The sequence below is a fragment of the Callithrix jacchus genome, chromosome 17 (assembly GCF_049354715.1).
Source record: "Callithrix jacchus isolate 240 chromosome 17, calJac240_pri, whole genome shotgun sequence".
NCBI lineage: Eukaryota > Metazoa > Chordata > Mammalia > Primates > Cebidae > Callithrix > Callithrix jacchus.
In genome coordinates this window covers 22,852,623-22,878,624 of record NC_133518.1, presented here as the reverse complement: position 1 = coordinate 22,878,624, position 26,002 = coordinate 22,852,623, and positions in this window count along the sequence as shown.

Below are 26,002 nucleotides of genomic sequence, written 5' to 3'. Positions count from 1 at the left end.
CAGTGAGATGTCACTGCTCGTTATTCAGGGATTAAGGGCTCTTCCGTTAGTAGGCTATGAATGCTGCAAGAACTGAGTTCTTTTTTTCAAAGTAGCAGCATCCTTTCTCGCCCGGGATGTGCCCAGATGTGTCATCTTAGAGATAGTGCCTGGAACTGGGGGCCTCATGACTCTTACCATTGTCCTATCATGCTGTAGTCTATATGTAAGACAAAGTCCACCCCACTCTTTGCTCTCCTCAATTGGAATAAAAAAGTGTCTTTTATAGCCACAGGTGTGCAGCCTGAGGTTGGAGGAGAGGTGATGCCATTACTCCCTTGGCTGCCCTAGCTGGAGTCCCAGTATGGCACGTGTCCCCCTCAGTCCACTGCCTTTGGGCCTAGTTCAGCACTAAGACCCTCCTAGGAGTTGCAGTTCTTATGCTCTAGATGGCTTATCAAGTTTACTTGAAGACACAAACTGCTGTACCCCTCAGTGGTGAGGTTTGCTGGCACTCAAGTTTAGTCCAGTGGAATCAGAGATGCCCCTCTGGCTAGAGGTGGATTAAATACTCACTCTCTGGGTGGGCATCAGCTGAGTGTGGTCTAGTTTTTCTTTCTGCTCTGACAGGACAGCACTGAGTTCAATGCCTTGCAGTTGCTGTGATCTCCCTCTTCCAGTGCCCAGAGAAGCTCTCTTTAGCATGCTGCGGCTGCCAAGGGTGGGGAAGGGGTGGTGTCTGTGATTCAGGGCTGTTGTCTTCTCTTCAGTCCCTCTTTCAGTGATATAAAATTAAAACCAAGTACTGAGTGCTTACCTGATTTTTGGTATTTATGAAGGTTTTGTTTTGTTTTGTTTTGTTTTGTTTTGTTTTGTTTTGTTTTATGCGTAGTAGATGTTAAATTGGTTTCCTTGCAATCGGGGTGATAGGTGGAGCTTTCTTTTCTGCCATCTTGTTCTGCCTCTACCAGGTTGCTCGTTTAACCAACTATTCATCTGTAAATTCAATATAGTCAAAAACAAAACTAAATTTTGGATGGATTTAATATTTGAAATAATCAAACTGAGTACAGTATTGGGGTTTTCCAGAGAAACAAAACCAAAAAGATGTGCATGTATAAAGGAATTGGCTCACACAATTACAGAAGCCAGTGAGTACAAAATCAGTGGTGTGGGCCAGAAAGCTGGAAATCCAGGACAGCCAATGACACAGATAAAGTTCCAAGGCAGTTTGCTGGAGAATTTCGTCTTGTTTGGGGAGGCTATTTCTTTTTTCTTTTTCTCTATTTGGATCTTCAATTAATTAGATGAGGCCCACTTACCTCATGGAGGGCAGTCTTTTTGCTCAGAGTTCATTGATTTAAATGTTAATTTTATCCAAAAAGAACCCCCTAAACTGACACATAAAATTAATCATCATAAATACACAACACATAATACCCGAGAATAGTAAGAAAGATTAAGCATTGAGTTTCCGAGACAAATGTAGAAGTGTTGCCAGGTAAGAAAGCCCCTATGTCCTTTCTTTCTGCCTAGGAATGAATGTTCTTGGCAGTGAGTTTGGTATTTTTTCTTGAACTGTATACACTTTGCTAAACCTATATTTCTGATTGCTTATTCAAAGGTGTGAGATGGATTGAAATGGAGATCAATGAAGCATTAAATTATTAAGATTGGTCTGTTCCTTCTGGTTCTGTCTCCCCCCTCCAAGGATGTTACTGAAAAGCAAGGAGTTACTTTTAATTGAATTGGTTACCCGTGAGATAAATGATATTTTTAAAAGTTTAATTTTTGTGGTTACAATAGTTTTGTTTGTGAAGATAAAATTTAGTAGTTACAAGAAATAATATTTTTATGGACAAATTTTACTGAAAAATATAATGTTTTCTCCAGTTTATTTGCTTTTCTCCCTAAATTTGCATGTTTAGGTGAGCACTTCAACATTCTACTCATCAATAAAATATCATAAATATTATTTAACATTTATCTACTTCATTAATATGTTTATGACTTTTTTTCCTATAAGAAGATTAAATTTAGAAATACACACTAAATTCACATAATTCGTTAACTGACAGAAAGAAGTATGCAATTGAAAATGACAAATTAGAATACTTTTATTTTTCATAATGCTCATTAAACAGATATTATGAATGTTTTCAATTCAGATATCCGGTGAATATAATTGATACTATGTTACAAAATATTACACCTGCTGACCTTGTCATTCTTTATCCTTTCTATACAATTTTATAAAAGATAATTCATCCTTGCCTGATAAAAGTGTTCTTTCAAGGTTGCCCCAGAGTAAGAATTATATTAGGAATTAGGAATAAAGTGCTTGTTGTAAAGAGAAACCAGTAATTCACTTTTTTAAAAAAATGTAGAATTTTGACTTTCAAAAAGGTTATTGGATTTAGATTTATCTTTATATAATAGACTAGGTGGCTGGTATTAAATACTACCATTTCTTTCCTTATAAATATTCAAGAAATAAAGCCATTACTTTTATTCAGAGAAGTAAAAATTGTGGAAATGGGGATCTTGTCTGGTCACCTCCCCTTAATCTTTTCTTTAGTGAACCTGACCTCAGCATTCCTCCATTAGCAAACTACAGTGCCAGTTCTCTTATGATACCTCATAGAGTGAAAAAATAATTGATGGACATTTTCTTGAAGTCTGAATTTAGTGGAAAGCAAATAAGTAGCAAACAAACACAAACAAAAAGCAAAGAAAAACCATCAGGCAACAGGTGTGATTAAATATTTCAATTTATTTATTTTTCTCATTCACCAATTCATGACAGACTTTCATTATCAGTGTCCTCTAACTCCCAAATTTGCCTATTCTTTCTATGATGTCCCACTTATTTCTCACTTTCTTTTCTCCTGTAGAACTTGAGAAAACTGTTTCTGTAATGTATCCTCTTCCTTTCACTTTCATGTATGGTTTTCTCTGTAGTCTTCATATTAATTATTCTATGTGAAAGCCTCTTACAGTGAGAATCTGAAAGTGGTATCTTCCCTGTCTCTATTATGATTAGAAAACACTTCAACCAATTTGTAGAACCTCCTACCATCATGGAATCTATTTGCACTGCTAGATAAGGGTTTCAGTTCTCTTTTGCTATCCTTTAATTATTTCACTTCACATAGACTTTCTGTTTTCATTTTTCTCACAGTATGTTTAAGCATTAAAATAGAAAATAAAATACTTTTATCCTGCTGCATGAGCTCAATTATATTCCTTTGACATTAATTACATTTTATGTGTCAACAAATACATATTGTGCACAGAGAATGCTTCTGTGAACCGTCTTTCATAGAGGGCAATTACAAAATAATGAAATTTAAATGAAACATAGTCAATTTGAGGTGTACAATATATAAAGAAAAACAGAAGGGAGACTAATTTGTCTCTTTATTGACTACCTCCTGTGGAGATAGATGGATGTTTGTACTACCTTTTCAGGTATTACCGTTCCCAGTGGTAGAGGTGATGCAGGCATACTCAAATTACCAAATAAATTAAGCAAATATTTACTGAATGCTGTACCTGTAAGAGAAGAAAAATAATGGCTAAGAAAGGATATGTTTACTTAGAAGATACTTGCTTCATACTTGATTTGACTAGGTCAAATTTCAATATGCGGTCTCATAAAAGCACCCCAGTGAGGAGTCTATCAATTATAAGATTCAGTATTATAAATGTATGAATTCTTCCTCAAACTGATCTTCATATTTACTTCAATCCTTGTGACAGGGATAAAATATGCTGTTCTGGCATATTGACTGTTTAAAGACATTTTAAAAAGAGCAGATGAGAAAAGATAATTTTGAGCTTCATGCTGTTTCTTAAGAGCAGGAGATGAAATTCCTGTTAGAAATATTCTCTACCTGTACTAGAATAAAAGACAACATTCTTATCCTCAAGGGAAAGCAGCTGAGATACAAAGAATACATTACAGATCTTGTTAGAATGACTGTTATCTTTTAAGTAAGTATCCACACATAATTAAGTCAGTTTTACATTTTATTGTTTTGTTTTTTCCAATCCACTATGTAAGTTACTGACTCAAACTGCTTCTTTAAGGTCTTGTTTTTTTATAAGGGTTTCTGCACCATGTCAAATATATTATGCTTTTCTCCTTCTAATCTATGCTTTGTTTATTTAATTCTTGGACCCAGCTAGAATCCTAGGAGAATAGACATGAGGTTTTTCCACCCCTACAATACCCAGGGAAAAATATTTAAATGTAAAGATAAAATAAAGTCCCTTTCAGAGAAACTTGAATTGAGAAACTTGTTGCCAGAAACCTTGATTGGAATAAATAAGTGAGTTCTTCTGGAAGAAAGATAAGAATATCAGACAGACACTAAAATGCACAAGAAAAGAAAAAAAAAAAAACACTGGAAATTATGTAAGATATCTTAAATTGAACCATATTAAATCAACATATAGAGGAAAAAATAGAATATTGGTAATTGTATAATATTCAATGTCATAAATTAATGTGAACTATGACATCAAATAATCATAATGATATCTGGAGTTTATACATTAAGCCAAATGCATATCATCATCAACACAAACAATGGAAGGGAGAAAACTGATTTAAAAGTGTTAGGCTGGGTGCAATGGCTCACGCCTGTAATCCCGGCACTTTGGGAGGATGAGGAAGGCAAATCACGAGGTCAAGAGATTGAGACCATACTGGCCAACAAGGGGAAACCCCGTTGCTACTAAAAATACAAAAACTAGCTGGGTATGGTGGCTCACACCTATAGTCCCAGGTACTCAGGAGGCTGACGCAGGAGAATTTCTTGAACTTGGGAGGCGGAGGTTGCAGTATGTCGAGATCGCACCACTGCACCCTAGCCTGGGTGACAGAGTGACACTCCTTCTCAAAACAAACAAAAAACAAACAAACAAAAGCATTTTAAAGTTTATGCAATCTCAGCAAAATGACAGAATCAAAAACTTTATATTACCAAATTTATTTGGTACTTTAGGCTGAAAACATGAAGTATATACATGATATTTAGGATAGTCACTAATAATAATTATTATATTAATATCCACTTAGCAGAATAAAAATACAATAAAATGAATAATCAAAAGGAGGCCAAAGAAGAAAAATGAAATATATAAATGGAAATATTTATTTAATAGTTACTTTTAACAATGAGTAGTAGCTTAATGATACTCTAAGTTTGTTTTGGTATGGAGATAGGGAGAAAAGCTAATAATCATCATTAGGATAATATCAAAACACTTTCAGTTGCTGATAATTCTAAATAAGGATATTAAGAGTAAAGAAGAAAAGGAGAAATTTTACTATCCTTGGGGCACAATTCTGAAAAATGAGACCGTGTGTTACGGAAGTTTCAAAATGATTCATGGAACAGAATAAGCTGATATAATAAAAGTAGAAGTAGGAAATGCTAAAAGCAACCAAGGCAAAAATTTCAGGAGTGTGATTTCCACACCTGAAGAAAAAATTCATGACAACATGATAAAGACAGGGGAATCACACAAAAAATTATATAACTGTAAAACATTCATATGGCTATTAAACAAAAAGAATATCCACCATGAAATAAGGAGCATGAATTAGCAGATAAATCAATGTCCTGCTTTCTTCATTGAGAGATTTTGATTTGAAAATGTAACCAGGACTATAGTGTGATGAGTGAATTGGTTGAATTAAATTCTAGTAAAATCTTACTGACTCTATACACACCCTAGAAATCAAACTTGGAATAGCAATAGATTCTATCTTATGATATTGGGTAGAAAGAATCTCCAACCAAAATTCTGCCCCCCACATTCCTGCCCCCCACATTTAAGTTGCCTTGCCTTAAAAAGTGAATTGAGATAGGGTCATACAAATAGATTCTATATTTTATGTAGGATTAAATGTAAAATATTCTGAATAAACTTATATTGATTTGTGGTAGAGTTTGCCATGCTGACTTCTTAATGTAACAACCAGACTACATTTCTTAGTCTCCTTGAGTTTAAATGACAACGTGAGTAGTTCTTACCAATACAATGTGACTGGAAGTGTCATTTCTAGATTGAGGTACTAAAAACTGGAAATATCTTCTTCAATTTTTTAAATAAAACAATTTTAATCTACTAATTAAATTGAGAGAACTCTTGATGAAAGGAGAGTTGCCAAAATAAAAAATGTTGGTTTCATAGTTACATCTTAAATTCTTATCATTCAGATGAGCCACAAACCCAGAAATACTTGTGTGAGTAGTTGCATGGAGAGAAAGAGCTGAAATTGTGGAAAAACCAACATGGGCTCTCAGTGAATTCACAGGCTAGTAAAACGGGAGATGAAATAGATAGGTAACCCTATGAAAAGAAGAACAAAATGTTAGCTATTACTGAGTTTCAGTTAATGTAAAAAGGGAACAGATTTCTAAATGGAAGTGTTGAATATTGGGATGTCAGGTAAGGGTACATGGAGTTTGAAAAATGCTTATTTTAAATATTTAGATGTATTTGTAAATCTACAAAACTTGTCCCAACATAGACAACTATTATTTCTTGACTGAATTAGAATTTTAACATTAGTTTGCATAGATGGCATAAATATCAATTCTTTATGTCAATATAGGTTGGCTAATATTTCTTTTGTGTTCTTTTTTAAAAAGAAAATATTACATTTATTTTTGAATTTTAAGTAATTTATTTTTATATTTTTATCTATATTCTAAGAGAAAAGTTATGACAAACCAAATTATATTATATGTGGACAATGAGAACTTACCAAAAAGAGACAGCAAAACTCAGTCAAACCATGACAAAGCATGTGTACATTTTGGTGTAGGGTATTGATTTTTGCTAATGGAAATGTAATTTACAAAATTAATAATAGAAATTTGGGAAAACAATGTAGTTACGTACAATACAATGCGATATACTCCCACACAATGTCTGCTAAGCAATTATTTTGTTGGCAATAAAAAGGTCTTTAAAATCAGTTAACTTATTATCTGTAACTAGTAATGCTACTATAAAATCTAGTGTCTGGAAATTTTTTTCCTCCAAATTTTCAAGTTTGGATTTTAAAACAAATCCAGTTAAAGTCCTGATTAATTTTTTTTTACATGTCATAATTGGTGACATTTTTAGTGTTTTTAGTTTGTAGAAGATATATATTTAGAAATGTTTTTCCTGCATCATTTAAATTTGCAAACAAACTTTACATATTATTAACTCAAATATTTCTATTTAACAAAAACTTGGTTTTAGGAATAAGTCTCATAAGCACACTGCTTTTAGAAATTAGTTGAGTGACAATTTTTCAATTAAGCTTTAGAAATTGGAAACATAATTTTAATAAGAGTTTAAGTTCTGTCATTGCTTATAATGACTCTAAAATTATAATGCTATTATTGGAATACACTTTAACAAAGGAAGAAAACCATTAAGCTCTTAACAAATATAATTGTATTTGTTTGAATTAATTTTATGTTTTGAATTTTATTTGCTATCATAACATCATTATGCGTTTTATATAACATATTTTTTTTTAATTCACTGTTAAGTTAAAAATTTTTATCTTCTAAAGATTGTCCTAAAGTAGTTTAAAATTAAGTTAACTTAAAGTTATATTTAGATCTGGAAAATAATGTGCAAGTTAACATTTCAAAAACATAAATTTAAATTTAAAAAACATAGATGCCACTCTGTTAGCTATTAATTTGCTGAATAAAAATTGCTATTTGTTTGTATTTTTCTTTATTCTTTTTAAGTTTTTGTTTCCGTGAGTTGGGAAGCACTCAACATTAGTGTGCCAGAATTCAGAATAACAATAAACATGCAATTAGTTTTAGAATTGTCCAAATTAAATATATTCCTGTAAAATGAGATTTCTCCATTTTGTAAACATTTTGTAAACCAGAAAACATCTAAAATAACATTTTTGATTATTTTCCTGAAATATGTTAATGAAAAAAAGCACTCAAATTTACGATATAACTTTAAATTTGCCATATTTTTATTATCTTCAATATGTCTTATGTAAATGAAGAATAAGTATATAAAAATGTTTTAAATACAATTATGTATTTTTTTAACAAGTTTAGCCCCTGTTGGTTTTATAGCAATTTGAATATTAAATTAAAAATCTGTTTTCCCAGATTACTGTCACTTTACTAGTTAAGAATCACTGTATTTGGAAAAATGGAAAGTGGATACTATGTATTTGAGAATTTCTTTTCAGAAGAAACATGAATAAACAACAATTTGCACTGTATGTTCAGGGGTGGGAAATGCAGAAATAGTCTACATCTGGCCGAACTTTTTCAACTCTTTTTAACTGTCTGATTATTTACATGTAAACTTTTTCTGAAATTCGATTTTTATTATCTGTAAGGTTCCTATTATTGTTTGCTTGTCTTGTGCATAAAGATTATTAATTCAGTATTGTTTTCCATTCCTTTAGAAGTCACTGTGCTTTTGTATGAAGCAGTATATGAGTTTATCATTACTGTGTAATGAACCTAGTGGCTTGAAGCAACACAGTTTTATAGTTCCATTCTGCAGGTCACAAGTCTAGGCACAGTATAACTTGATTCTCTGCTGAGCCTCTCAGGAGGCTGTGATTTAGCTAATGTTGTCCATGCTGAGGTTTCTCATCTATAGCTTGCAGTTCTCTTCCAAACCTATTCAAGTTGCTGTTTTTTTCTGGCAAAAAAAAGGTTCATCAGCATTTACAAGCTCAGTTTCCCCAGTTTCATCATGATCCTCCCACACATCCACGTTCCAAGTTGCAGGGTCCCATTCTTTTTCAATCAATGCCCTCACTTTAGCAGTAGACACCTGACAAGACCCTGTCTGCAGATCAGCCACTCACATAATAAGAGCCCATGTTGGTTTTTCCACTATTTCAGCTCTTTCTCTACACAGCAATCTTACTCAGGACAATCTTAGCAGATTTGAGGCTCAGTATCTGTCTCTGAAGCTGAGAGTTAGAATCTTTGAGTTCATCATTTTCTTTCATCACTTTATCCAATGAACTTAGGAGCAACCAAACAACTCCATTTTGTTTCTTGGGTTTTCACATATGGTCAAAAATATTATGTAGAGTCACTAAAGGCCTTGCCTCTTAGGAGCAGTGAATTAGAAGTGTCAAATGCATTTATTTTGCATAACTCTCTAAACAGTTTATGCCAAGGACTATCAGTGTTCTCCACCTATTAGAAGTAGAGTGCTTAGCATTTTGGGGTCTAATCATATTAAGCAGCCAACTCCAGAATTCCCAAAACCAATGAAAGAACTCCATCCTTAATATTCTGTTCCGCTACAACTACTCTTAGTACCAAAATCTGTATTAGTTAAGGTTCTCTAGAAAGACAGAATTTACACACACACACACATATATATAAAGAGTTGACTAATATATATAAAACATATATATATATATATATAAAACAAGGCACAAGGTCCCATAATAGGTCATCTGCAAGCTGAGGCGCAAGGAAGCCCGTCTGAGTCCCAAAGCTAAAAAACGTGGAGTCTGACGATCGAGGACAGGAAGTATCCGGCACAGGAGAAAGAAAGATGTAGGCTTACAGGCTAAGCCAGACTAGGCTTTTAATGTTCTTGTGCCTGCTATTGATTCTGGCCATGCTGGCAACTGATTTAGACTGTGCCCACCCAGACACAGTGGTTCTGTCTTTCCCAGCTCACTGACTTAAATGTTAACCTCTTTCGGCAACACCCTCACAGACACACCTATAATTAATACTTTGCATCCTTTAATCCAATCAAGTCGACCCTCAGTATTAACCATTAGAAGTGGCAATGTGCTATGTAAAATACATGAGATTATGAAACACTATTATGGTCAATGGGACATAATCAGATGGTCTTTCAGTTTACATTCCCATTACAAATGACAACCATGACATTTTCTTCCTTCCTGCTTCTTCCTGCTTGGTTAGAAAAAGGAAATATATTACCACAAAACCATAAGCATGTGGTAAAAAAACAGCCTTGAAGTGTGAAAATGAAAAGATAGAAACAGACTGAATTTCTGAAAACAGCTTTGAGTCACCATGCTAGCTGTTCACTTCATGATACAAATAAATCCTAATGTCAGTAGTATTTTTTTAATTCCAGCAGGCAAATGAATGTATTCCTTATGAATGTATCCACCCACTCCGTTGGCTCATGTTCCTTTCCACAGAACAATGCAACCATCAGGTTAAGTGAAGAAATATATGTTCAAGAAGATTTACTGTTTCTCCTGACCACGACCAGACCATAGGCAAATACAACAGGTCTGTAGCTCTCAAGAGATTCTTAAACATGTGCATTCAAGTTAATATTTTAGTATACATATTCTTCTAATTCATTTTTATTAGTAGGTATACATCAAGACTTTTCTCTAGACTTTTTCATAATATATTGCAAGATTTTGATATCAGCCTTTAATTTATAATTGTTAATTTACCTACATTTATTTTTATTTTATAATCAAGAAGCAGAGTGAGAATCAGAGCATAATACCATTTTGTTAAACTACTTCATTGTTTTTGGCCCACCTCACACTTTATAATTCCAGTTAGCAAGAAAGCAAATCATTACATCTTGTTTGATTGCTCCTCCATATCAGCTTGATGGTCTGTGTATATTGTCCTCAATTTGTCTGCATGACTCATTACGTTTCTTCCAAATATTCCAGTGGATATTTTCTGTTACTAGATTAATGTGCTCTTTGATTCTTTCTCTGATAAGTACTTCTCACTTCACATTTTATCTCAGACATGTTAATAGCTGACCTCCTTCGTGACATTTAGAAAATGAGATGAACAGAAACCAACATGTTTTATTATTATTTCCAAAAACTTTTATTCCTTTACCCATAATTGGGGTCACATAAGCAGTCCGAGATTTTGATTAGACATCTGCCTTTATAGAGGCTTGCAGTAATTACGCCTGAGAATGTTTTCAGCATATGAAGAGAGGAATGAATTTGAAACATAGCAAGAAGAAACAATCAAGATGTTAGTAAATTGTATTTTAAGAACATTTGGGGAGAAGGAATTTTATAGTACACGATGTCTGATAATTAGTGATAATTGATAGAGAAGTATCAGATTTTGTAAATAAATAATATTTTGAAATTAGAAGACTAGATAATAAGGTAGTGTGAGCCCTTTCTAAATGAGAAATTATTTAACATAACATTCATCTGATTCTGATTTTTGAGGCTGAGCTTTGTCGCAGTTAGGCTTTGATTGTGAGCTACTGAGATAAAATAGCAGTAAGATAAAATAAGAAACCAAGAATTTATTGTGAGAAAGTGAAATGGTCAGCTTGTTGAACTAATATGACTATAACTAATTAGTTATAGTTTACTAATATGAAAGAAAATAAGGCCATTTACTGAATTGACAAGAAAATGCTAGATAGTTTATATAAATTTCTGATTTTCTGTCTCATTTTTATTACGGTAAAAATTAAAACAGATTACATTACGAGTATTACTACCATTATGCTGATATTTCATAGATACTATTTGGAGATATTAGAGTGATAAAGGGAAACAATACACTTTTTTTATTTTTGGGTAATAAAGAGTTTTCATACTTCTCTTTAAAGTTTGATGTTAACAAAATTAAATAAAACAATAATTTTAAGAATTCTCTGTTACTGCTTTTTCATGGTTTATTTGCACTTATTGAAAATTTTCTGTAACTATAACAAGAAAGTATACAACTAAGATCAACTTTTCTTTCCAAATTTAAGGTTTTGTTTTTATTTTTGAGTCATTTTCAGAGAAGTGTGAAACTAACAGCAAAACTGTCCCCGTTTGGAGATTATAGTCTGTGATTGGCAACGCACTTTAGATCTTCAGGTGTTGGAAATAAAAATTAAATACAAATGCAAAATGATAAATAGCGAGTGATGCCATGTGGCCAAATGGAATCAGACAAGATGTGGTAATGAGATTACAATGTGCATCTTGAGACATACGTAAAAACCTCAAACCTACACAAGGCCTGGAGCTGAAACTCAGCTACCCAAATTCAGTACCTCAGCCTCCATAATGAATGTAAAGGATGTCATGTCTGATACACAGTGGGATAAATATTCAAATACAGTACACAACTGTAAACAATAGTTAGGGTAGTGGTACTGGTGCAGAGCAGTTGAGCCTCAACATTGGGGCTTAGCCTTGGGAGGATTCTTGGCTTTGCCCAGGAAAGAATTTGAAGGCTAGCTGATGATGTTAGCAACTTTTATTGAAGTGGCAGCGTACAGCAGCAGCAGAGGAACTGCTCCTTGCAGAGCAGGGCTATACCACAGGTAGAGTGCCCACAGTAGCAGCTCCAAGGCATTTCTGCAGTCACGTTAATACGCACTTTTAATTGTATGAAAATTGAACTGTGAATTATGTAGAGATTTCCAGAAAAGAGGTGGTAAATTCTGGGTTTTTGGATGGTTGACATAGAAAGAGGCAGTCACTTCCAGGTGTTTCCATGGCAATGGTAAACTGCCATGGCAAACTGCAGGGCATGCCTTGTGGAAAGCTGCCTCTTCCACCCTGTCCCTGTTTTAACTAGTCCTTAGTTTGGTTTAGTGTCCCAGTACCACCTCTGGAGTAAATCCCCACCACCTATCTCAGTACACTATCTTCAGTCTATATATTTTTATTGGTAACCCAAAATATGCCCAAGATGAGCAGGACACATGTTCACATGGCTGCTCACTTTGATCCTATTTGATCCTATCCCCACTTCCATCCAAACTAAAATGTGTTCTGGAGGTCCAGGACTTTTATTTGTTATATTTATGGCAGTCACTTCAGTTACTTGCACAAAATTCTGCCTTATATGGAGTACTCAGTAAATTATTTGCTGAATGATTAATTTTTTTATTGTATAGACAAATTACATACAAAAAGACAAATATCTAGACACTAAAAAAGACTGACAGAAATGACACCACCTCATGTAAACAACATACAGATGCCCATACATTTATTATAGAATTTGAGCTTATTTAAAATTTTTGTATGTCAAAGTGCAAAATTATTCATTTCATACAAAAAATTTAAAGTTAATCCTGCTGTAAAAATAAAATAAAAGCTTATATTTCAAAATCATAGTTTCTGTTGAAGGACTTAGATCTCTTAATGATTTCTAAGAAAAAATTATTTCATTTCTAAGAAATTGAATTTTGTCCCAGTTATAGGTTTTCAGTATTTATGAATTTGACAGTTATTTTAACAGCTAACTTCAACTTTTTTTCTCTATAATTTTAGAACATTCTTTGTCTACATCTCTTTATTAATATCAATAACAATGATGCATAATGTGGTTAAAATGTAATTCTGCTCTAAATATTAATCTCAAATACATATTGTTAGACCTCTCTCTTATTTTGCTATACTTCCCTTTACAGTTAATTTGTAAATATCTAATGAATTTGAAATGCTGACAAAAGTCAACTAACATGTAGTGATCTTAGCCATAGTATTATCTTTAAGTACTTAATTCAATCACTAGAAAATTAAATCATGGAGGCGGCATAATCCCAGAACAATATGATTGCATTTAATCACTTTATATTCAGTATACACATTTAGGCACAGACACCTTTTTATTTAAGGGCAGTCATCTTACAAAAATTTACAAACTAAGAGCATTAATTTGAATATGCTGTGTTTGTTCCTGTTAAAATTCCAGAGCTAATACAGCTGAAAGAATTGCTTTAGGATTGGAGCGTGAATAGACACTTACCACAATGATAAAATCATGATTTAAATTAAATACATTTTACCACTTAGGATTATTACTCAGGATACCTCAGGATAATTACCTCAGGATAATTACTGTTAGGAATGACTACCTATTCTTAGTAAATTACTTCAAAGACATTGATTTTACCTATTAAACAGTTCTATATATCTAAGAGCACAGTATCTTTCACCTGTGCCTCAGCTTTCTACAACAGTCATTAATTTTAATGCTCATTGGTTACTGGCACACTCATTCTATCTGTGTTTTTTCACATCTGTTTTCCAGCATTAGAACAGAACATCCCGGCTCATAGCCTTTAAAGTCAAAATTCCTTTTGTTATGAAACATAGTCACTGGCTATTTACTTATTTGAATCAGATAGCACTTTCACTATTTAAAATGTTTTGATCAGTAAAAGCAGAATTGGGTACATTAAACATTTTTTAAATTTTACTTCAAAATTATTTTGGTAAATTAAATATGGGTTATATATTATTTTCTCATTTCTCTCTCCTGCTTTTTTCTAGTTAGCTTAACATGATAATAGCATGTTAAACCATAGTCATTCATGTTATAAAATAAGTTTTAAATCCTAAGAAATGACTTTATTTGGAGAGAGTAAAAATTTAAAAAGAAGTCATCACTACTTAATATAATATTTTATCAAGCATTATAAAAACTACTTTCAACAATTAATGTATTATGACCAAATGGTCAATCTTTCTATTAGACTTTATTCATCATACAGGAAATATTACTTTGGCAAATTAGCTTATGTAAAATGATTATGAGTTAAAATCTTTTGAGGTTGTTTAACTTCAATCCTCTCTGTTTCAATCTGTCTTAATTATGATGCAAGATTATAACTGGCCTCTAGCAACAGCTCATGCTTTTGCCAGTGACATGACTTAAGCAAAGTTTTAATTTTTCTAAGATTTTACTTTATATATTTACATGTCCACTTGAAAGTTATGTTTTATTCCATCATTGATAAGGTTTGGTTGTGTCCCAATCCAAATCTTTACTCCACTTGCATCTCCCAGATTTCCCACATGTTGTGGATGGGACTCAGTGGGAGGTAATTAAATCATGGGGCAAGTCTTTCTCCTACTGTTCTCATGATAGTTAATAAGTCTCAGGAGATCTGACATGTTTAGCAGGGTTTTCCACTTTTGCTTCTTCCTCATTTTCTCTGCCTGCCACTATCATGTGAGATGTGACTTGCTCCTCCTTGCCTTTCCATGATTGTGAAACCTCCCCAGTCACGTGGAGCTCTAAGTCCAAAAACCTCTTTCTTTTGTAAATTGCCCAGTCTTAAGTATGTCTTTATCACCGGTGTGAAAACAGACCAATACAGTAAATTGGTACCAGTAGAGTGGGGTGTTGCTGAAAAGATACCTGAAAATGTGGAAGCAGCTTTGGAACTGGGTAACAGACAGCAGTTGGAATAGTTTGGAGGACTCAGAAGAAGACAGGCAAATGTTGAAAAGTTTGGGACTTCCTAGAGACTTGTTGAATAGCTCTGCCCAAAATATGATGGCAATATGGACAATGAGGTCCAGGCTGAGGTGATCTCAAATGAAGATGAGAAACTTGTTGGGGAATGGAGTAAAGGTCACTTTTGTTATGTTTTAACAAAGAGACTGGTGGCATTTTGCCCCTGCCCTAGAAATTTGTGAAACTTTGAACTTAAGAGAGATGATTTTGGGTATCTGGAAAAAAAAAAATTTCTAAGCAGCAAAGCATTCAGGACATGACTTTGGTACTGTTAAGGTGTTCAGTTTTAAAGGTAAGCAGAGCATAAAAATCTGGAAAATTTGCAAACTGACTATGCAATAGGAAAGAAAAGCCCATTTTCTGTGGCAATATCCAAGCCAGCTATGGAAATTTGCATAAATAGCAAAGCCCATAATGGTAATCCCCAAGATTATGGGGAAAATGTCTCCAGGCCATATCAGAGACTTTCATGGCAGCCCCTCAGATCACAGGCCTGGAGGCCCAGAAGGAAAAAAATGTTTTTGTGGACCTAGCCCAGGTCCCCATGCTGTGTGCAGCCTAGGGACTTGGTGCTCTGTGTTCCAGCTGCTCTATCCATGGCTGAAAGGGGCCAATGCATAGCTCAGGCTGTGGCTTCAGAGGGTGGAAGCCTCAAGCCTTGTCAGCTTCCACATGTTGAGCCTGTGAGTGGTTAGAAGTCAGGAATTGAGAATTGGAAACCTTTGCTTAGATTTTAGAAGTTGTATGGAAACACTTGGATGCCCAGGCAACGTTTTGCTGCCAGGGCAGTTCCCTCATGAAGAACCTCTGTTAGGGCAGCGCAGAAGGGAAATTTGGGGTTGAAGCCCCCACACAGAGTCCCTAATGGCTCCCTGCCTAATGGAGCTGTGACAAGAGTGTCATCATCCTCCAGACCCCAGAATGTTAGAGCCACCAATAGCTTGCACTGTGCACCTGCAAAAACTGCATACACTCAATGCCAGCCTGTGAAAGCAGCTGGGAGGGAGGCTGTACCCTGCAAAACCACAGGAGTGAAGCTGCCCAAGATCAAAGAATCACACTTCTTGCATCAGTGTGACCTGGGTGTGAGACCTGGAGTCAAAAGAGATCATTTTAGAGCTTTACAATTTGACTGCCCTGCTGGATTTCAAACTTGCATGTGCCCTATAGCCCTTTAGTTTTGGTCAATTTCTCCCACTTGGAATGGGTGTATTTACCCTATGCCTGTACCCCCATTGTATCCAGAAAGTAACTAGCTTATGTTTTATTTTTCAGGCTAATAGGCAGAAGGAACTTGTCTCAGGTGAGACTTTGGACTTTTGGGTTAGTACTAAAATGAGTTAAGACTTTGGGGGACTGTTGGGAAGGCATGATTGGTTTTGAAATGTGAGGACATGAGATTTGGAGGGTCCCTGATCCACCACTGCATATCACCCTGGGCAAAGAGCAGGACCCTGTCTCTCACACACACACAAAAGGTGCTTTGAGTAGATTCTCCTTCCTCATTTCTATTTCCAGATACTTCCTACTTATATAACACAGTATCTTAGGCTTTGACTCAGGCTCTGATATTTGAGGAATCCAGTCTAAGGCTTCTACTATACGTTGATCTCACATAATTTAAGGAGATGTGTATTTTTTAGTCTATATATCTATTCCAAATTTAAAATAATTTGTGCTATATTTGTATGATTTTCTTTCACAAAGAAAATATCTCTATATTATCTTGCATATGTACTGTCTAATTCTGTAAGTCTTAGTTAAAACGGAGAAATGAAAAATAAAACCAGCAGTAATAAGAAATCAACTTAAGCACATGAATTCTTCCAAATATTACATTGCATGAGAGTGTATAAAATATACAAAAGACACTGCAGAAAGCCAAATTAGTACCCTACAGAACAGATATGAGGAAATCACACAGAAGGTAGGAAAAGAAAGTTTGTTAGCAATTCTCTTGCTTCAGCCTCCCCAGTAGCTGGGACTACAGGCATGTGCCACCATGCCCAGATAATTTTTGTACAGACAGGGTTTCACTATGTTGGCCAGGCTGGTCTCCAAGTTCTGACCTAGTAAATTGCTCACCTCTGGATCTCAAAGTTCTGGGATTACAGGTGTAAGCCACCAGGCCTGGCCACTTTTATTTCTTATTTCTTAGCAAAGCCTATTTAAGCATTCTTTCTATTATGATGATGTCTGAATAAATATATTTGTAAATTACTTTGCATTCACTAAATACTAGCAAATTTTAAACCTGGGCTTTATATAGGGGCATACGTTTATTTTTTTCCTGCATATTTAAATGGAGAACAAAGTTTCAATAGCCATGTTTCTAATCATGTAAATAACAAAATGCTTTACTTGTCTTCCGTCTATGACAGTTTAAATGTATTCATGCAAAAAATACAGTTCCTTTAAACTGGAAATAATGAACATTTCTTCTATATTTTCATATGCTTCATCATGTTGCTGCATATTATACAGCAATGTTAAAAGAATATGGCTCCTTGAAACAAATTCCTTCACAGATAATGAGGTTCTAAAGTATTTTTGTTGTGGCTGTTCTTACCAAACATGCAGAGTGATTTTACTATTGCTAAAATACAAATGAAATGTGACAAATTAAAAAGTCTGGTTAATACTCTGAAATTGCATTAAATTCCCAAACATATTTTTATGATCCAAAATGTGGGACTTGCAAACAACTATCTGTAACGTAGTAAATAAACCAGTAAGTCAGATTTTGCCACTTTATCTTTAAAATAATTGAGCTACTTTTCTTTTGCAGTTAATTACTTACATCCACGTTTAAGCTAGTCCAAGAGCCTGATTTTAGTGTCCTGACCATTGATTTGAAAATTTCTGAGAAATATGCTAACAACCGTTTCATCTAATGTTACTTAAACATGCATTAGAGTTTTAGAACTATCTTAAACAGAATATATACAGAGCCTTATTTGTTTCTACAAAAATTACTTGATAAATTAAAAAATTAATAAACATAGAGTAGCAAAGCAGGCAGAATTTCATCCAAATGATTGAAATTAAAATATAAAATAATGGACAAACAGGTATCATGTGATACTCTGTGAAGGAATAATCAATTTATTTTGCTGTAGCCGGAAATACATGTCTGGAACTAAATAATGAGGAATAAAAACAGAAAGAAAACTGAAGTCAAATTGGAATAATGGGTATTATTGAAGCCCATGAAGACAAGGCAAGACTGAGGAAAGTTTCCAGGTTAAACGAGACCAAATGAGTATGGTAAACAATGGCAAGTCTTTGTCTTGATTGAATACTTTTGGGTAAAGCAAATACAATTGGAAATTGTTGCAAATTTGATGAAATTTTAATATACACTTCAGGCTAAAGTGTTGTGCTAATGTTTTATTTTCTAAACATGGTAACTATACCATTGTTATTTAAACAATGTATATATATATTTTTTTTTTTTAATTTTTTATTGGATTATAGGTTTTGGGGTACATGAGCAGAGCATGCAAGACAGTTGCGTAGGTACACACATGGCAGTGTGCTTTGCTTTTCTTCTCCCCTTCACCCACATTTGGCATTTCTCCCCATGCTATCCCTCCCCACCTCCCCCTCCCACTGGCCCTCCCCTTTTCCCCCCAATAGACCCCAGTGTTTAGTACTCCCCTTTCTGTGTCCATGTGTTCTCATTTTTCATCACCCACCTATGAGTGAGAATATGCGGTGTTTCATTTTCTGTTCTTGTGTCAGTTTGCTGAGGATGATGTTTTCCAGATTCATCCATGTCCCTACAAACGACACGAACTCATCATTTCTGATTGCTGCATAATATTCCATGGTGTATATGTGCCACATTTTTCCAATCCAGTCTATTATCAATGGGCATTTGGGTTGATTCCAGGTCTTTGCTATTGTATACAGTGCTGCAATGAACATTCGTGTACATGTGTCCTTAGAGTAGAACGATTTATAGTCTTTTGGATATATACCCAGTAATGGGATTGCTGGGTCAAATGGGATTTCTATTTCTAAGGCCTTGAGGAATCGCCACACTGTCTTCCACAATGGTTGAACTAATTTACACTCCCACCAACAGTGTAAAAGTGTTCCTTTTTCTCCACATCCTCTCCAGCAACTGTTGTCTCCAGATTTTTTAATGATCACCATTCTAACTGGCGTGAGATGGTATCTCAATGTGGTTTTGATTTGCATCTCTCTGATGACCAGTGACGATGAGCATTTTTTCATATGATTGTTGGCCTCATATATGTCTTCTTTCGTAAAGTATCTGTTCATATCCTTTGCCCACTTTTGAATGGGCTTGTTTGTTTTTTTCCTGTAAATCTGCTTGAGTTGTTTGTAAATTCTGGATATCAGCCCTTTGTCAGATGGGTAGACTGCGAAAATTTTTTCCCATTCTGTTGGTTGCCGATCCACTCTAGTGACTGTTTCTTTTGCCGTGCAGAAGCTGTGGAGTTTCATTAGGTCCCATTTGTCTATTTTGGCTTTTGTTGCCAATGCTTTTGGTGTTTTGTTCATGAAGTCCTTGCCTACTCCTATGTCCTGGATAGTTTTGCCTAGATTTCCTTCTAGGGTTTTTATGGTGCCAGGTCTTATGTTTAAGTCTTTAATCCATCTGGAGTTAATTTTAGTGTAAGGTGTCAGGAAGGGGTCCAGTTTCTGCTTTCTGCACATGGCTAGCCAGTTTTCCCAACACCATTTGTTAAACATGGAATCCTTGCCCCATTGCTTGTTTTTGTCAGGTTTATCAAAGATTGTATAGTTGTATGTATGTTGTGTTGCCTCCGGTGCCTCTGTTTTGTTCCATTGGTCTATATCTCTGTTTTGGTACCAGTACCATGCTGTTTTGATTACTGTAGCCTTGTAGTATAGTTTGAAATCCGGTAGTGTGATGCCCCCCGCTGTGTTCTTTTTGCTTAGAATTGACTTGGCTATGCGGGCTCTCTTTTGGTTCCATATGAAGTTCATGGTGGTTTTTTCCAGTTCTGTGAAGAAAGTCAATGGTAGCTTGATGGGGATAGCGTTGATTCTGTAAATTACTTTGGGCAGTATAGCCATTTTCACGATATTAATTTTTCCTAACCATGAACATGGAATGTTTCTCCATCTGTTTGTGTCCTCTCTGATTTCGTTGAGCAGTGGTTTGTAGTTCTCCTTGAAGAGGTCCCTTACGTTCCTTGTGAGTTGTATTCCAAGGTATTTTATTCTTTTTGTAGCAATTGCGAATGGCAGTTCGCTCTTGATTTGGCTTTCTTTAAGTCTGTTATTGGTGTAGACGAATGCTTGTGATTTTTGCACATTGATTTTATATCCTGAGACTTTGCTGAAGTTGTTTATCAGTTTCAGGAGTTTTTGGGCTGAGGCGATGGGGTCTTCTAGGTATACTATCATGTCGTCTGCAAATAGAGACAATTTGGCTTCCACCTTTCCTATTTGAATACCCTTTATTTCTTTTTCTTGCCTGATTGCTCTGGCTAGAACTTCCAGTACTATATTGAATAGAAGTGGTGAGAGAGGGCATCCTTGTCTAGTACCAGATTTCAAAGGGAATGCTTCCAGTTTTTTCCCATTCAGTATGATATTGGCTGTTGGTTTGTCATAAATAGCTTTTATTACTTTGAGATACGTTCCATCGATACCGAGTTTATTGAGGGATTTTAGCATAAAGGGCTGTTAAATTTTGTCAAATGCCTTCTCTGCGTCAATTGAGATAATCATGTGGTTTTTGTTTTTGGTTCTGTTTATGTGGTGAATTACGTTGATAGACTTGCGTATGTTGAACCAGCCTTGCATCCCCGGGATGAATCCTACTTGATCATGATGAATAAGTTTTTTGATTTGCTGTTGCAATCGGCTTGCCAATATTTTATTGAAGATTTTTGCATCTATGTTCATCATGGATATTGGCCTGAAGTTTTCTTTTCTCGTTGGGTCTCTGCCGGGTTTTGGTATCAGGATGATGTTGGTCTCATAAAATGATTTGGGAAGGATTCCCTCTTTTTGGATTGTTTGAAATAGTTTTAGAAGGAATGGTACCAGCTCCTCCTTGTGTGTCTGGTAGAATTCGGCTGTGAACCCATCTGGACCTGGGCTTTTTTTGTGAGGTAGGCTCTTAATTGCTGCCTCAACTTCAGACCTTGTTATTGGTCTCTTCATAGTTTCAGCTTCCTCCTGGTTTAGGCTTGGGAGGACACAGGAGTCCAGGAATTTATCCATTTCTTCCAGGTTTACTAGTTTATGTGCATAGAGTTGTTTGTAATATTCTCTGATGATGGTTTGAATTTCTGTGGAATCTGTGGTGATTTCCCCTTTATCATTTTTTATTGCATCTATTTGGTTGTTCTCTCTTTTATTTTTAATCAATCTGGCTAGTGGTCTGTCTATTTTGTTGATCTTTTCAAAAAACCAGCTCTTGGATTTATTGATTTTTTGAAGGGTTTTTTGTGTCTCAATCTCCTTCAGCTCAGCTCTGATCTTAGTAATTTCTTGTCTTCTGCTGGGTTTTGAGTTTTTTTTGATCTTGCTCCTCTAGCTCTTTCAATTTTGACGATAGGGTGTCAATTTTGGATCTCTCCATTCTCCTCATATGGGCACTTATTGCTATATACTTTCCTCTAGAGACTGCTTTAAATGTGTCCCAGAGGTTCTGGCACGTTGTGTCTTCATTCTCGTTGGTTTCGAAGAACTTCTTTATTTCTGCCTTCATTTCGTTGTTTACCCAGTCAACATTCAAGAGCCAGTTGTTCAGTTTCCATGAAGCTGTGCGGTTCTGGGTCGGTTTCTGAATTCTGAGTTCTAACTTGATTGCACTATGGTCTGAGAGGTTGTTTGTTATGATTTCAGTTGTTTTGCATTTGTTGAGCAGTGCTTTACTTCCAATTATGTGGTCAATTTTAGAGTAGGTGTGATGTGGTGCTGAGAAGAATGTGTATTCTGTGGATTTGGGGTGGAGAGTTCTGTAAATGTCCACCAGGTTTGCTTGCTCCAGGTCTGAGTTCAAGCCCTGGGTATCCTTGTTGATTTTCTGTCTGGTTGATCTGTCTAGTATTGACAGTGGAGTGTTAAAGTCTCCCACTATTATTGTGTGGGAGTCTAAGTCCTTCTGTAAGACATTAAGAACTTGCCTTATGTATCTGGGTGCTCCTGTGTTGGGTCCATATATGTTTAGGATCGTTAGCTCTTCTTGTTGTATCGATCCTTTTACCATTATGTAATGGCCTTCTTTGTCTCTTTTGATCTTTGTTGCTTTAAAGTCTATTTTATCAGAGATGAGAATTGCAACTCCTGCTTTTTTTTGCTTTCCATTAGCTTGGTAAATCTTCCTCCATCCCTTTATTTTGAGCCTTTGTGTATCCTTGCATGTGAGATGGGTTTCCTGGATACAGCACACTGATGGGTTTTGGATTTTTATCCAATTTGCCAGTCTGTGTCTTTTGATTGGTGCATTTAGTCCATTTACATTTAGGGTTAATATTGTTATGTGTGAATTTGATACTGCCATTTTGATTCTAAGTGGCTGTTTTGCCTGTTAGATGTTGTAGATTGTTCATTATGTTGAAGCTCTTTAGCATTCCGTGTGATTTTGGAATGGCTGGTACTGCTTGTTCCTTTCTATGTGTAGTGCCTCTTTTAGGAGCTCTTGTAAAGCAGGCCTGGTGGTGACAAAATCTCTGAGTACTTGCTTGTTCGCAAAGGATTTTATTCTTCCTTCACTTCTGAAGCTCAGTTTGGCTGGATATGAAATTCTGGGTTGAAAGTTCTTTTCTTTAAGAATGTTGAATATTGGCCCCCACTCTCTTCTGGCTTGTAGTGTTTCTGCCGAGAGATCTGCTGTGAGTCTGATGGGCTTCCCTTTGTGGGTGACCCGACCTTTCTCTCTGGCTGCCCTTAGTATTCTCTCCTTTATTTCAACCCTGTTGAATCTGACGATTATGTGCCTTGGGGTTGCTCTTCTTGCGGAATATCTTTGTGGTGTTCTCTGTATTTCCTGCAATTGAGTGTTGGCTTGTCTTGCTAGGTGGGGGAAATTTTCCTGGATGATGTCCTGAAGAGTATTTTCCAGCTGGGATTCATTCTCTTCGTCCCCTTCTGGTACACCTATCAAACGTAGGTTAGGTCTTTTCACATAGTCCCACATTTCTTGGAGACTTTGTTCATTCCTTTTTGCACTTTTTTCTCTGATCTTGGTTTCTCGTTTTATTTCATTGAGTTGGTCTTCGACTTCAGATATTCTTTCTTCTGCTTGGTCAATTCGGCTATTGAAACTTGCGTTTGCTTCGCGAAGTTCTCGTATTGTGTTTTTCAGCTCCTTTAATTCATTCATATTCCTCTCTAAGGTATCCATTCTTGTTATCATTTCCTCGAATCTTTTTTCAAATCTTTTTTCAAGGTTCTTAGTTTCTTTGCATTGATTTAATACATGATCTTTTAGCTCACAAAAGTTTCTCATTATCCATCTTCTGAAGTCTAATTCCGTCATTTCGTCACAGTCATTCTCCGTCCGGCTTTGTTCCCTTGCTGGTGAGGAGTCTTGGTGGTCCTTTCTAGGAGGCGATGTGTTCTGGTTTCGGGTGTTTTCCTCCTTTTTGCGCTGGTTTCTTCCCATCTTTGTGGATTTGTCCTCTGGTCGTCTGCGTAGTTGCTGACTTTTCGTTTGGGTCTCTGAGTGGACACCCAGAATGTTGATGATGAAGTATTTCTGTTGCTTGGTTTTCCTTCTACCAGTCTAGCCCCTTCGCTGTACGACTGTTGAGGTCCGCTCCAGACCCTGCTTGTCTGGGGTGCACCTCTAGTAGCCGTGGCACAGCGAGGGATGCTACCAGTTTCTTTTTCTGCTCTCTTTGTCTCAGGATGATGCCTGCCTAATGACAGTCTTTTGGATATAGAGGGGTCAGGGAGCTGCTTGAGGAGACAGTTTGTACTTTATAGGGGTTTAATTGCTGAGCTGTGCACTCTGTTGTTCATTCAGGGCTGTTAGGCTGCTATGTTTGATTCTGCTGCAACACAGCTCATTAAACAACCCTTTTTTGTTCTCAAATGCTCTGTGTTGAGGGGTTTGGGCTTTATTTTTGGATGTCCGATCAGGTGTCCTGCCCAGCTCAAAGGCAGACTAGCCACTATTTGGCTGCCGAGGCTCCGCCCAGCTGTTGTGTGATTCGCGCTGTTCCTGCCGGCTCTGCTGTGGTCTCCGCCACGCCCTGCGGCGGAGTCTCTTCGTTGTAGCGTGTTGCCTCAGCAACAGCAGGCTGCGTCAGCAGTGGGCGTGTATCTCAGTAGGGACGGGTTGCCTTGGCAACGGCTGGCTGCGTCAGCAGTGGGTGTGTATCTCAGTTGGGGCGGGTTGCCTCGGCAACGGCTGGCTGCCTCAGCAGTGGGCGTGTATATCAGTTGGGGCAGGTTGCCTCCTTAGTGGTGGACGCCCCTCCCCCACAGAGCGTCTCGGCCTGTCTGCCCGGGATAGTTTGAAATCGCGGTTTTGTTCGTCCCACTGGGTATCCCAAACGATCTGTCCCTGCAATCCCCTGGGCTGGGCTATGGTGCAAGTCTCATTCAGTCTCAAGTCCAGCCCTCTCAAGTCTCCGGTTGCCAGTTCAACAAGGCACCCGGACAAGCGCGCCCTGTGGGGATTGCTGGGTAGGGCCGGCCGCTGCCGCCTCGGCTGCCGGCTTCGCCAGGCAGACCTACTGCCTGGCGTCCCGTGTCTTTTTATACTTGGGAGTTTCCCCGTTCTGTGGGCAACAAAGATCAGTCTGGAAATGCAGCACTGACTCACCGTTTGCGAATTCAACGCGGGCTCCAATCCTGGGTTGTTTTCACAGCGCCATCTTGAGTCCCCTCCGTATATTTTGTTTTAAGAAAATACACATAAAATATTAAGGAGTAAATGGGCATACTAAAAATTGTTGAACCTGGGCAAAGTGTATATGACATTATTCATTTTTTTCTGCTATCCTGAATGTTAAAATATACACATAGAAATCTAAATAAAATAAAATGCATAACTTTAGAATTCAAAAGTTCTTAGCAATTAAAGTGTTGGCATTCCAGTTTGGATTATTTATTTTCTTTTTAAAAGTATGTGCATTTTCTGAATTTTTAAAGAGGGATGTGGCAGGTTTATTTTTATAAGATTTAGGCAGAATCCATCTTATTCAGAAGTTTATACCTTAGATCTTTCATGTATCCTCATAACCTTTTATTTGTAAGGTTATCATAAAAATTAAACAGTGAAACACAAAGTGAAGCATATGAAAATATACAAGAAATGATCAAATCAGGAAACAAAATAATAAAAATAGATCCCAGGGTATTTCAATATAGTTGTTAATAACCATATGCTTTAGTGATGACACCTTTCTTCAAGGATCTGAAAGGAATATGAACTAAAGATATACAGAATTATGGTTTAAACAAATAATTAGAACCTACTTATTCTAGAGTTTGAAAAATATCTAAGATCTAGAAATTTTTGTATATGTTTAGCGGCAGAATATAGGACTGTTAGTCTGAAAAACAACAGAATAGAAAATTTCAAAGAAAATTATGATGAAATCATTTTTCAAAGCTTATCATAGGTTTATCATTAAATCTTTAAATTCTAAACTCATTAGTTGTTTTAAATTTTTGCCTACAATTTGGACTAACCCTGCGTGTTATAACCCCATATAAATATAAGACTCTGGGATGCCAGGTCTTTTCTTTTACAATTTGAAAGATAGTTTATCACTTTCTCAACCCTT